Source organism: Enhydra lutris, unplaced genomic scaffold (genome assembly GCF_002288905.1).
Source record: "Enhydra lutris kenyoni isolate GAN:26980312 unplaced genomic scaffold, ASM228890v2 scaffoldscaffold28, whole genome shotgun sequence".
In the NCBI taxonomy this organism is placed as follows: Eukaryota; Metazoa; Chordata; class Mammalia; order Carnivora; family Mustelidae; genus Enhydra; species Enhydra lutris.
The window spans coordinates 23,862,372-23,876,963 of record NW_019154112.1 but is presented as its reverse complement, the minus strand read 5'-3'; the positions used below and the strand labels follow the sequence as shown (position 1 = coordinate 23,876,963).

The window sequence follows — 14,592 nt, the reverse complement described above, 5'->3', positions numbered from 1 at the left end:
AAGAGTGGAACTGGACTGAAAAAGGCGGCAGACGGGAGAAGATCCCATCTGGGCAGGAACCAGAGCTCGAGGTAAGACTGTAGCCAAGAAAGGAAGAGCCATGTTGGAGAAAAGAAGGCCACAGTGAAGAGACGGAGTCCTCTGCTTGCTATCTTCATTAATTATTATTTAAAAATATTTCATGTCCATGGTAAAAAAAACCCAAAAAAACAAAAAAAACTCATCACTTCACTCCAACCACAATCCCGAAGCCCCACTGTCAGAAGGAACCTATGGTAACACATCTTGGACATACCTCGAGACTTTTCTGAGCACAAAAGGGGTCATGCCAATTGTTTTTACAATTGTGGATTTCAACCCATTACTAGATGATTAGGTCAACTTAACATTAGAAAGCAATAATAATATTAATCAGAGTGCTCTGCCTCTAGTGAGAACGAATATTTTCATAAATCTCTAGTGTTATTTTATCACCTAAGTATGCTGATATATGTTGTAATATAAAATATATTCTTACTGTGGAGGTTACAGTGAACAAAGAGAAAACAATGTTATATTAAGGAGTACATATTGCTTGCTTGCTTTTACTTAAAACATCTTGGAAATATAGTCTATCAGTAGTTACAGATTTACCTTTATCTTCGAAGATTTTATGGCTCCCCACATTTCCCACTGAAGATATACATTTATAGTAGAGCTAAGTATCTTTTCAAATACTGACTCTTTTCTATATTAAAGTTAGAAGGCATACATTTACTTTTCACAGAATTAACCACAAAGGCAAAGGCAAAATTGGTTTTATTAACTAAAGTAAGCTGTTAATCATTTAATGATACTTCTCTTTCTCGGCTTACGGCACTGAAGTATGTGTGTTCTTTGGCTAATTTCATGGATAAACTTCCCTTCATCCGTGGACTCTAGTAGTTACAACTGTGTCAATCCAGTCAGCAGTGAGACAGAGACCACCAAGAACACTTAGAAAGTAGTAGTTACCAGGGTTCTCTTCTTACCTGCCCCTTCCACCCTGGGTTGGGGGTGGGGACTGGGGTGTGCAGGAAAGGTACTGACTCCCTCAACCCATGGCTGGAAACCAGGAAGCCACCAACCTCTACACATCCAAGTGCCAACAATTATACACAATCACAGTACTAGGTCACTTCTGAAATCCTGAAAATTATACAGCTTTTTAATATACTGTATTCCTAAGACCATTCTGGTTCTGATCCATTTTCCTGCCCAAAACTGAACCTCTTCAGGGGACAGAAATTCTAGAAGATCTTGAGAATTGGTTAAGCTTTACATTTCCTAAGCAGAATTCCTCTTAAAAAGGATGCCATCCATTTAAGGATGCTTTATCTATTCAAAGTCTAGCAGCTGGAAAATAATTTAACTGTATCTATTTTTTTCGTCATCTACTGAAAATCACCTAGAACAAACACCATGTTTTTGTGAAATTGAGATCATTCTAATAAAATTTAACTTTATCTGTGATGGATGGTAGACCATGTATATGGAGGCCACGAGGTCCCCTTCATCCCCAATCAAAAGCAAACAGGCACAAGGAGGAACAAGGTTATGAACACCTTGACTACTACACTGAGTCACTGATGGACAAGCTGCCCACCAGGGACAAATCCACCTTCTTCCAAAACATTTTAAATCTAGATCCTGCTTTTACTTAATGAATGTATAGCTTACGAATGGATCACATTACACATATAAAAATCAGGTATTAAGCACAAAGGGGCTGAGAGCAGGTATACAGGATAACAGGCTGGCAGGTGATTAGGTGGGTAAGTGCTGGGCTCTTCATCATACCACTTTTTTTTTTTTTTTTCTTAAGATTTCATTTATTTTTGAGAGAGAGTATGTGCTCATGCATGAGCCAGGAGGAGTGGCAGAGGGAGAGAGAGAAGCAGACTCCCTGCTGAGTAGGAAGCCAGATGTGGGGCTCAATCCCAGAACCCCAGGACCGTGAGCTGAGCCAAAGGCAGATGCTTAACCAAATGAGCCACCCAGTGGCCCAAGACCACCTAGGTTTGAAATCCATTTTGTCCACTTACTAGCAATGTGACTTTGGACACGTTATTTAACCTCTCATCTGTAAAATGGTGGCAAATGTACAGTAATTGCCTCAAAGATTAAGAAGATCAAATGATTTAATACACATCAGATCCCTAGAGCAGTGCCAGGCATGCAGTAAGGCCTCAATAAAGGTTTTCTGCTGTAGGTCCGCAACAGGTTCAACTGTTCAACTCCACGAGGGATACTACCATCGATGGCTGCTCGTGCTTCTCAGCAGGGGCACTGCTGGCCTTCTGTCCCTGGTCCCTGTGTACTCAATGCCAGCAGTGAGCCCCTAGTCATCCTGACATCCCACCCACAACGTCCCCTTCAAGGCGGACAGCAATTGAAGACGGGTGAGCTGACAGCATCACCCGAGAAAGGAGCTGTTAATAGGAGGCAGTAATCAAGGAAAACAAGGCTGAAATGAATGTAGTGATTAGATTCATAAATACCAAGCACCTACTGTATATAGAGTGTTGCTGAGCAGGGACAGACGCAAAGGAGCATACCTAGAAACCTAGAACAAACTCGACATTCACAGGGCAGAAGGAAGCCCGGGGCTATAAACCGAAAACAAAACCGAGCTCATCCAGCGAATGAGTGGGTGTCAGAACAGTGCATACTACAACAAGCTGTGTACTTACTACTAATAAGCTGTCAAGATGCCATTCAAGGGCCCCTGGGTGGCTCAGTTGGTTAAGCGACTGCCTTCGGCTCAGGTCATGATCCTGGAGTCCTGGGATCGAGTCCCGCATCGGGCTCCCAGCTCCACGGGGAGTCTGCTTCTCCCTCTGACCTTCTCCTCGCTCATGCTCTCTCTGTCTCTCTCTCTCAAATAAATAAATAAAATGTTAAAAAAAAAATGCCATTCAAGTAACAGTAACATGGGATCTAGCATGAGGAAAAGACCTGACAAGGGAATCATTCTAAATTTTAACCAAGAGACCTTCCAGAGAGGCTGTAACCAGTTTTGTTTTGTTGTTGTTGTTGTTGTTGTTGTTTTAAATGTGAGGAGGATATAGAAAAGGTGGAAACAAGTAGGGGAAAAAAAAAAGTCAAACATGACAGGGAACAGACCTGTGGGAGAGAGTTGGGAGGTGGGGAGAACATGAGTGGTCTTGGAAAAAATGAGGCCCAGGAACTGGTATAACGACCCATCATTGTAAGAACAATGCCTAGGACAGCGTTCAGTTTGAGAATCTAGGCTAACATCACAGCAACAGAAAAGCAGCTTGATTAAACATAAGGTAAAATTTCAGTCCAAGAATCCTGAAGCCAGCAGCAGGTTACCAGAAGAAACTGTGAAATTTAGTATTTGGAGATATTCAAGAATTCTGTGACAAGCCATCTGTCTGAGCAACCCCAGTCTAAACCCATCTTCAACAGAGGCCCTGAGGAAGCTGGCAGGCCCAGGAGCACTCCTGTGACTCTCTGAGATGGAACATCTCTACAAAAGCACACACAACATGCGATTTTCTCTGTAACAGCACATCTGTTCTTAGACTGCATTTCTTCTTCACGTGAGAATTCCTGTCTTGGGTTGGCAGAACGTCTCACAATCAAACTTAGGAACACATGAAACAGCTAGCAAAACATTCTCTGCAAGAACATACGCAGAGAATAGTCAGGGAGGAGTGTGTTACTCCTGAAATATCCACAGGGAAGGGGGTGAAAGCATGGGCAGAGATGGTCCCTGGCACACAGGTCCTGACTCAGTGGAATGCTGGTCTGTGAACCACAGGCCTGATTCTGGGCTGGACTCTGCCATGTGAAAGGTTCCCCCCAAACTCTCCCTCTACCACGCCCATAGCTGGACGAGTACGGTAATCCTGTCAGACGCAGGTGTCTGTTTTTACCCAGGTTACCAAGAAACTGTCATCAAAGGTTTACTTTCATTATTTACCCAGTGTCAGCTCATATTTCTGTCTGGCCAGCCACGCATCTGGCATCTGTCCGTACCATGTATCCACTTTTTCACTCCCGCCGTCCACCTACCAAGTGCCCTTTATGTGCCAGGCACACAGGCACTGAGGGACGCAGAAGGAACAAGACAAAACTCCACGCTGGTGGAGAAACACACATGTACAGAATCTGTTATGTAAAGATCTTGTTATCAGCAAGAAAGTAATACAGCAGGGGCCGGGGGTGGGGTCATGGAACAGGATCCACTTTGGAGAATGTACAAGGCCGCCCTGATGTACAAGGGCACTGGACAGAAGACACCTGAACAGACAGAGCATTGAGGCAAAGGGCATTCCAGTTAGAGGGATAGGCGAATGCAGGAGCCCCAACGCCAGCAGGTGCATGGCATGTTCAAAGGCCACAGGCCAGGCCGGGGGAGAGGGGTAGTGGATGGCAGCAATGCGAGAGGCCTTCTGTCCCCCACTCCCCGCCTGGCACCCGGAGCTCACTCGGTGGTGAGCCACAGAAAGCAACCACATGGCACAGCTTGCAGAGAGCACGTGGCCAAAAGCCTGGGAACAGAAGATGCCAAAGCTTAATTGCTCTCACTGCCACCGCTTGCCAGCACCATGCCCTTTTCCTCCTCACCTCCCTTGCTAAGCCACAGGAACAGTACAAGAGGTCTCAGCAAATGAATTCTTCACAGCCAGGCGGGGCCCGCCCACCCTGCTGGGTGAATAGGGCACTTGTTGAGAGGTCTATGGGCCCAGCTCTACTCCTTTATACTTCTCTAAAGGAACAGGAGAGGCAAACAGCCCTGGAAAAACCCTGGACTCTTTGCTTAGTGATCTGCGATCATGAGAACGATGTGACCCACTTTGCACAAGACATTCAACTGTACTGCCAGATCTGTGGACGGCCGGACAGTTGCAGTCCCCCTCTGCCAGGCTGCCCGTGGGCCAGAAACACCCCTTTCTCAGTAATCCAAGTCATCCTACCGGCAGCTTGGGCAAGTTGGGCCAAGTGGGATACAGCTGCTCGGTACAATTGTACTAGCAGGGACCAAGCCCAGGCACTGGGCCCACGGTAGAGGAGCTCGGGTCCTAAATGAAGCAAAAGAATAAGCCATTCTTTGATCTGGCTGGTTCCCCAGAGACAGGAAAAGGGGGTGGTCAGCACCTCCCAGGAACCAGATCACACTGACACCAGGCCGAGCATTGCTTCCCCAGCCTCCATAGCCCTAAATCTCTGATGCCCACTCAACCTACAGGGCTTCTCAGAGTTGGTCACGATGGGAAGCAACAGGATCTGTTGAAAAAAAAAAAAAAATTCTGTGACAGTATTCGAAGTATTCACTAGTTCATTCATAGGCCACACAGAAAAAATAATGACAATAAAAATGGGATAAGGGTAGAAATCAGAGACAAGTAAATTAGAATAGACTGAGGGGCTCAGTCGGTTAAGCATGTCCCTCTGGATTTCAGCTCAGGTCATGATCTCAAGCCCTGTGCTGGGCTCCACACTGAGCATGGAGTCTGCTTAAGAGTCTCTCTCTTCCTCTGCCCCTCCACCGCCCCCCCCCCCAAAAAAGAAAAAAAGATTTTCCTCTTTTATGCACATTTTTCAAAGGATACTCTTAGTTGCAAGCCACTTCCCACTATCAAATTCTGGAGTGTTTGTGGTAACCATGCGACTGTATTATAATTGTGCCTCACTATAAGTATCTCACGAAGAAAACTAATTAACGGGGTCTGGTCACTCCCTTAAATTAACCTAGATTATGAGGGTGTGAGAGTTCAGCATACCCATATCCAAATCAAATGTTTTTTAAGAGATTTATTCACTTGAGAGAGAGAGAGAGAGAGCACACACACAGGCGGGGATGGGGCGGGGAAGGGCAGATGAAGAGCGGGAAGCAGACTCTCCACTGAGCAGGGAGCCCAATGATGTGGGACTTGATCCCAGGACCTGAGATCATGACTTGAGCTGAAGGCAGACACTTAACTGACTGAGCCGCCCAGGCACCCCAAATCAAATATTAATTCTGTGTCCTGGGACAAGTTCCTGCCACACATACTAAGAATTACAGGACTGAGGTGTGCCTTAGGCCTGAACACAAGAGAAACATTGCAACCACCACAGAATGAAATGCAGAAACCTGAACACACTGATGTAAGCAGGACACAAAAGGGCAAAAACAGCATCCTCTGAAGAGAGCCCTGCTCATGTGGAAAATCCATCTGTCAGCTCCCTCCAGGAGGAGTATGGCCAGGTGAATCATCTGTGTGAGGTTAAATAAGCATTACTGTGCTCTTTGATCTACTATCAAAGAGTTTGCTGGAGGCTTGTCTGAAAAAAGACACCGCATTAAGCTTTAAGCAAATCAGTTCCCCCCCCTCTCCTTTCCATTTGGCTCTTAAGAGGAATCACAAAATATGAGAGAATGGTGGGGATGGGGTGGTGGTGACAACAGAAGGGGGCTGGGTTAATGAGAGATGGCATAGAAAGTTCTTCCACCGTAGCTCTCAAGACGAGTTTTCGGTCTCATTAAGAATGCAAACGCTATCATCTTGGCTGTTTATAGCTGCAGCGGGAGAAAGCTGGAAGGTTGTTCAGCAACTGAAAAGTATTAAGATCTTAGGGCAAATCTGTTTTAAAAGACATCAAGATTTTTAAAAATTTACTATAGTAAAGAAAGTTAATTTCCTAAACTCACAGGTAAGTAGTAAAGATCTGTAGGGTCAAGAATTGGCTCTTCCTGCTGCTAAGGTGACGATAGTAGGCAGCAGTCAGCTTGCTGGGATAACTCCCTTTCCTGCAAAATCAGTCAAGTCAGACATGCCTTTTGGCTTACAGATGTGTTTACTGCAGACATTTAACTACTGTTTAGCAAAACTTCCTCATCATATCTGGTTTTATTTATTCTTTGACTTGTCATAGTTCACGTAAAACTGAGTCAACTGAGTTGACGAGCTACCAGGGGGTCAGGATGAACCCTCCCTCCACTTTCTCTTCTCCTACCCATTCAGCTCTTTAACAGTCAACTTGGGTTAGGCACGCATGGGAACATTCTTCGAGCTGACTGCCAATAACACGAAAAATTAAACAGTGATTTAATTTGGTAGTCACAACACTCTTTCCTGAATTTAAAAAGGTTTTTCTAGGTTGAAAAAAATTAGCTCCGCAATGAGAGGAGGAACATAAACCATACCTTTCTCAAAAATGTTAAAATAAAAAATATAAAAACTGTCATAAAGACCATAAGGGGAAGAATACCTAAGTACCAGCAAGCTTTCAGGTATGAACGTAAACTGACAAGAGAATTCCTTTAGAATGCTCACATTTAAATAAATGACAACTCTGGATTAAATCTTGGCTCAAGAGAAATTATCTGCCACATCAATAGTGGTATTGTCACTCTGCCAAAGCACAAATCTATGCTTATTCTTTTGTTTTAAAAGATTTTATTTATTTGACAGAGAGAGAGAGAGTGAGAGAGACCATGAGAGGGGAGAAGGTCAGAGGGAGAAGCAGACTCCCCATGGAGCTGGGAGCCCAATGTGGGACTCAATCCCTGGACTCTGGGATCATGACCTGAGCCGAAGGCAGTTGCCCAACCAAATGAGCCACTCAGGTGCCCAACCAAATGAGCCACTCAGGTGCCCTATGCTTATTCTTTTTTCCTGTAGAATTTCCATACTTTCTAGCCTCCATTCTAAGGGCATAACAAACTCTGACACAATCATGTTATCTATCATACATCACACATGTAAGAGAGAACACAGTCCTATTTGGGGCTTTGGATAAAGAACTGCAAAATTAGGGCACTAATATGCACTACAAAGGATGGCTTTGGGTTAGCTCCATGGTTAAAGAAAGCTGAACAGCTTCACTCTGGTGTAGCGTTCAATGTGTGGGGGGCGGCGGCGGGGGAGATGGATTTTAAATGTTGCAATAATCAATTTCCCTTACTACAAAGATTAGATAGGTTAAAAGAGAAGTGCCCAATCTCCCACTCCTTGGGTGCCACCAGTTAATTAAGAATTACTATTTTAACCACTGCTGGAGAAGAACAGTCTTCTAAACCAGTGGAGTCACCCCAGTGGCTTTGTTTTTAAGTCCATCATCTGTGGGTCTTTCCTCTCTGCTCTCCCTTAGTCTTCACTTCCAACCCCTTCTCCCAGGCCCAGATTAGATGATACAAAGACTCTCCGTTGGCCTCTTGTAGCTCTGTGGTCTTGACAACTCGTTTAGCACATATCTACTTCAACTTTGATAGGACTTGGATATTTATTTTTTCAGGTATTATGGGAACACACGCTGTACATCCTTAGGTAAAGCCCAAATCCCTCAAAGGGCAATTTGTTCTATGCATTCAACAATTATCTATTGGTGATACCATCAATGAGGAGATACACCTGCTATTATGAAATAGAAGAAGGGAAACGGAATCATGCAGTGATACACACGAGCCCACAAAGGGAGCTTCCTGAAACACGGACTAAGTCCTGCTTACAGAAGGCATTCCCCAGAGAAGAGCTCTTCAGTGCTAGGGATTTAGAGCTCTAACAGAGTTGTTCTCCTCATAAGGTGTGAAAGAAACTATAACAAAACACCAAAATGATTAACAGTCCCCCCCAAAACAGTCGTAGGGAATTTCTTCCTCACTTGAGAAAGATTATTTCTCTACTTTGGAAGGCAATACATAAATATACTCAATCTGAGAAATTCAGATGTAGATCATTTTTTCAGCAGTGGGAAGAGGGAGAGTAACATTGCCTTCAAACTTTCTTCTAGGGCAATTCTTGTTCACAGCTAAAGAACAGAATGTGCCAACCAATTCAAAGTTCTTCCCGCGGTTCTCAGGAGGGGGAGAAAAGGGCCCCACACACCATCCCACTTAACCAACAAACATTTGGAGAGGGGTTCACTGAACAAAGTTACTCTGGTAGGACACCTGCATTCTCACTTGTTCACAGAAGAAGAACGGGTGAGGACTTCCGCTCAGGTGAAGTGCAATGTCGTGGGAAAAGACAATGCTACTCTACACACAGAACTCTCCTGGCTGTGGGATGAAGGCCAGATTGCTGCGGACGGACTTGGAACTCTGTTCTCCCAGAGTTCTGCTGACAAGAAGTAGTTAATCCCCACAAGGCTGCAGTGAGAAACAAGGCAAAAGATCAAGCCCTGGGTTTGGGTCATCCCTGTGACTGCTTTTATTCCTGTGCTCCCAATAAATCTCACAGAATGACTGCCTTTCTCTCTACTAGTCACCTGAAAGGGGGCTGACTCACTGAATTCACAAATATTGAACAAGCGCCTACCATGTGCCAAACAGCTTACTGCCACATCGGAATATCAACAGATGCAGATACACTACAGATCTACTACTGATGCAGACATGACCCCATCTTCTTGAAAGGTATAGCAGTATACACTGTGCAAAGACACCTGTGAGTCCGTCATTTATGGGGAGCAGTGGTTAGGAGCACACAGCCTGGAGCCTTACAGCTTGGGTTCAGACCCCTGCTCCACCACACTAGCCATGTGACCTTGGGCAAGTGACTCACCCTTTTACGCCCTGGTTTTGTTATTTATAAAATAAATGTAATTACCGGGGCTTCTGGCTGGTTCAGTTGTACAGCATACGACTTTTGATCTTGGGACTGAATTCGAGCCCCACGATGGGAGTAGAGGTTACTTAAAAAATAAAATTTTTAAAAAAGTAATTATAGTACATTCCTCCTGTGATTAAATACATACCAAATACTCAGACTGGCAAGTGCATGGCACACATTATAGGTTGCAAACCTATTTGTATTACTTATATATTTGTACATTTGTATTATCATCTTACAAAGATCTTTGCCATTACCAAATTCACATTCAATGGTTTTAAGAGTTTTGCTAAGCCATATCAGAGTTCCCTGGAAGGGCCATGGGCAATGAAATGTGCCCACACCCACCACTCACAGCTCTGATATTCTCTATTTTGGATGAATCACATGTCATAATGATACTTGCAAATATGGAGATGTTTGAGTCTCTAGATAAATTCCTCTGGAATGTTAAGGGGATGTTGCCATTGACTCCTCTGTGGATGGAAGAGAAAAATCAATGTTCAGACCTTCTTCAGCAGTGTGGAAGGAGGTCTGTACCTGAGATACCTTTCTTATACTTTTAGCAACTAGCACATGGAAGATGCCCAATGAATTTATTCATTTACTAAAACTGGAAAAGTGGCTGAGTTGACAAGTCACAGGACTTGGGTGGAGACAGAGTGTGAGGCCAATCTCCTACCCTATGATTTACTGATCTTAGAACAGCCCATGTAGGGGCACCTGGGTGGCTGAGACAGTTAAGTGTCTGACTGTTGGTTTCAGCTCAGGTCATGATTTCAAGGGTCTTGTGATCAAGCCTCACGGCAGGCTCCACACTCAGTGGGGAGTCTGCTGGAAGATTCTCTCCTTCTGTTCGTTCACCTACTTATGTGAGTGCTCTCTGAAATAAATAAATCTTTTAAAGAAAAATAAAAACAAAAACAAAACAGCCCACGTAAACTTTCACAGAAGCTTCTTCATATGCTTATTAAAAGGATGGTGACAATATGTATCAATACTGTTTGAGTTCATATCTATGAGATAATTAATTTTATTTTAAATAACACTGTCAAAAAATAAATAACATTATCAAGTTAAGAAACCAAACACCAGTTTTATCTACCTAAGCTACTTAGTAACAGAGGTCTCAGGGGGCGTTCCCTAGAGGGGAAGATGATGGAAAAAGGAGGGGCAAAATCCTCCTTGCCTCCTTTTCACATGCCCATCACCACACTTCCACTCTATCTCAATCAGTGATAAAATTATAGGCTTACTGTTTAAATGATGGGATTATCAGTTACACTGTAATTATCTGTTCATTCGTTCACAATCCCAATTAAGCTCTAAGCTCTTCAAGGGCAAACCTCTGACTTCCCATTATAGCTGCAGAGAGCCTGGATCGATGCCTGACAGGTGGCTGATTACTGGTTAAAACCATGAATGAATGACTCCAGGCCTTTTCAGAGTTTCCTTTCGAAGAGCACTCAAATTTGTCTGCATCAAGAATCACCTAGAAGCTGTAAAAAACAGACACTGTGATCCCATCCCTAGAAACTTCTGGGACCCACTCCTAGAAATCTAATTCAACAGTCTAGAGGCTGAGAAATTAATCTTTTTGAAATGTTATTTAGATGAACAGCTTTCTCTGGGAACCAGTGCCACATATGTGTATATATATGTGATATTATACTATATACAATATATTTTATATATTAATATATAAATATTAATTATATACAATATATTATATTTTATAATATTATAAACATGTATGTTATGTTACATATTTTTAATATATTCTTTTTTTAAAAAAGATTTTATTTATTTGACAGACAGAGATCACAAGTAGGCAGAGAAGCAGGAAGAGAGAAAGGAGGAGGCAGACTCCCAGCTGAGCAAGAGCCTGATGTGGGGCTCGATCCCAGGACCCCGAGATCATGACCTGAGCTGAAAGCAGAGGCTCAACCCACTGAGCCACCCAGGCGCCTTTATTTTTAATATATTCTATAAAATAATATATATTTATTATATATATGTATTAACATATATGTAAATTAATAAATTGGGCTTTTGGATGCCAATAAATCCCCTGCGGTTCTTGAAGTTCTGTCACCCAGACAGTATCCATATATTGCATTACACTGACAGAGTCTAGACAAGGGCTGTGGTCTCAAGGACAAACTATTTTTCATTCTAACAAATTTTGTTACAATTCCCTGTTCGCTCTAAATCCACCAGCCAGGAAAAAAATAACAAAAAAGCCCCATTTCCTTTCAACCCATCTCTCAAGCTGAATGAAATAAAACTCCATTAGGTTAGAGACCAGTTCTCCCACCTTTCAAACAGTATGTTACGTAGGACACATCACATATAAAGAGCATGCATTAAAGGAGCCTAAATTCTATCCCCATTCTGGAATGTCTGTCAGTAAGAGAGAACCCTCATCTCTAGCACCACCTCCAGAGCCAGGTGGCAGTGGTAGGCAAGTCGGTAAAGCTCAGGGAGTGCAGGGAACGTCTCTCTCTTTTGCTCCCCGTATTCACCTACTGTGATTCTGGGCACACAGAAGGAATCTCGTAACTACCTGTTTCATCATCCTGAGCGGGCAGCACGGGATGCCACTGACTGGCTGCCACCACCAGAAATCACGGCACGTACTTGGCCACAGCCAACTGTGTATGTTCCTTGGAAGGGGACAAGGGGCAGGATGTGGACACTGGCTGAGATGTGGGTGCTGCCTTGGGCCTTGTTATCATCAGTCCTAAATGGAGCCTTTCTTGGTGACTCCATTGCCTGGATAAGATGGTCAAGGTTCCCGTCAGCGGCTCTGGTGTCATCAAAGGCAGCCTCTAAGATGCCCGCTGCCAAACAATCCCACTACTACACTGAATCAGGGCTGTGGGTATGACCAAAATAGCAAAAGGGATGGTGTATCACTTCTCAGATCAGGCCTGGAAAAACGCTGACTTCCACCTTGGTCAGTCCCTGTGTTCCTGTCTGTTTTTCAGATCGTGAGCCCTGGAGAATGCCAGCTGCCAGGTTGTGGGCAGTTGTACGGGGGAGGACAGCATGGCAAGAAACGGAGGCCCTCTGCCAACAACCTTGAGTGAGCCTGGTAGCTGCGGACAGCTGCACCACCACTCCGGCTGCATCTAAGACCCTGAGCCAGAAGCCCCGGGCTAAGCTTCTGTGGGATTCCTGAACCTCAGAGACTGGAGGGACATAGGTGATTGCTGTCTGAAGCTGTAAATCTTACAGTAATTTGTTCCTCAGCAACAGAGGCAAGGCTTAGAAGCCAACAGGTCAGTGAGGCTGATAGCAGAGGTCTTCGAAGTCAACACTCGTCCTCTTGCTGGCTTTCTGTCTGGTTAGGACACATGACCTGCACTAGTGGCAGCTTGGCCCTAAAGAACAAATGCTCCCTCTACCTTGACTAAACTAGAACTGGGAAGGCAATGAAAAGCACTGTTTCTAAAGTACAAAATATGATTATGAAAACAATATGAACACTTCAATTACTAGAGTGACGGGGAGCTAACATTTATTATTTATTTATAACATTTATTGATTACTACAGATCCAGCTTTTCAAAGGCTCAATAAAGATTTATCCTCATTTTTAGATGAGGAAACCAAAGTTCAGAGAGTTCAGATAACTTGTTCAAACAACAAAAAGGGCCATTTACTTATTCTGCAGATTACAGACTTGGGGTGGCCAACTGTCCTGGTTTATTGGAACTCAAGGGTTTCCCAAGTTACAAAATATATGGGGTGGGGGAACAAACCAATCCCAGGAAAGCCCCAGGCACACTGAGAAGGGCTGGTTACTGTACTCTGTCCACGTCTTGGGTGCTATGCAATTCACCACAGCTGACTTTTTTTTTTTAATGTACATTTAAAGCTATCATTTTGTCAGTTTATGTATTTCAAAATGCCACCTATGAAAATGAAAACCACAAACCTTTCTATATCTCACAGTACCCAAGACCATTTTTTTTCCTGTAAAAAGATAAACTGCTGTTCTTAAGATACAATATAGCATAGAAATTTTTCTACATAAGAGTTTCTGCAAACATTTGTTTCAAAATAGTACCCGAGGCCAGGAATGACAGGTAGGTACTCGCCCCGGGCCTCTGTAGGCCCTTAAGGCCACCAGCACAGCTCAAAGGGCTGCCAGCCAGATGGGATGCACTCCTCCCAGGGTTGCACAGCAGGTCAAGTGCTCTGGCTGGGTGGAAAGCAGGTTCACAATTTCACAATTGCCTCTGTGCTACAGAAACCCGGAGATAGCCAGCCTGCACCACAGAGAAGTAGCATGCAAAGGGTTTTCATATGTTAGGAGGGCCATCCAGCAGTAAGTTAGCATTGCTCAAATAGCTCTGGCCCACCTCTTAATAAGATCCACACTCACTAGGATGACTACAAACATACAGACAGACAATTACAAGCTGGTGAGGATATGGAGAAGTTGGAACATGCATACATTGCTGGTAGGACTGTCACCTGATACGTCTGCTATAGAAAACATTAGGCAGGTCCTCAAAAAGTGAAACTCAGAGCTACCTTAACATCAGCAATTCTACCTCTAGGCAGATACCCAAGAGAAATGAAAATATATGTCCACATAAAAACCTGCACACAAATATTCACAGTGCCATCATTTACAATAGCCAAAAAATGGACACATCCCAAAAGTCCATTGACTGATGAACAAAATATAGTATATATACATCCACACAACAGAATGTTCTTCAGCCATGAAAGGAAGGAAGTATTGATACACATGTGCTACAACATAAATGAACCTGGAAAACATTATGCTAAGCAAAAGAATCCAGAGACCAAAAAAAAAAGGTCACATATTGTATGACTCCATTTACATGAAATGTCCACAAGGGACAATCCATACAAAGAACACTAGTGGTTGTCTGGGGCTAGAGAAGGGTGGGAGCGGGAGTGTAAAGTGCTGACCTATATGGTGTTTTTGATGTTAAAAAAAAAAAGAAAAAAAAAAAGCTTTGGGA

At 43.6% G+C, this 14,592-nt stretch overlaps 1 protein-coding gene across 2 annotated transcripts in view; it reads right to left on the bottom strand.

Moving 5' to 3' along the window:
• LOC111152367 (ELOVL fatty acid elongase 5) overlaps positions 1-14,592 on the bottom strand; it is a 76,475-nt gene that overhangs the window by 30,211 nt on the left and 31,672 nt on the right. The window contains exon 1 of one of the 2 annotated variants that reach the window (XM_022510883.1): positions 2,712-2,732. The exons of the other annotated variant lie outside the window; for it this stretch is intronic. The gene's annotated coding sequence lies outside the window, so the exon portion shown is untranslated. Of the gene's footprint in view, positions 1-2,711; positions 2,733-14,592 lie in introns of those variants that run through there. 2 annotated transcript variants of the gene reach the window in all.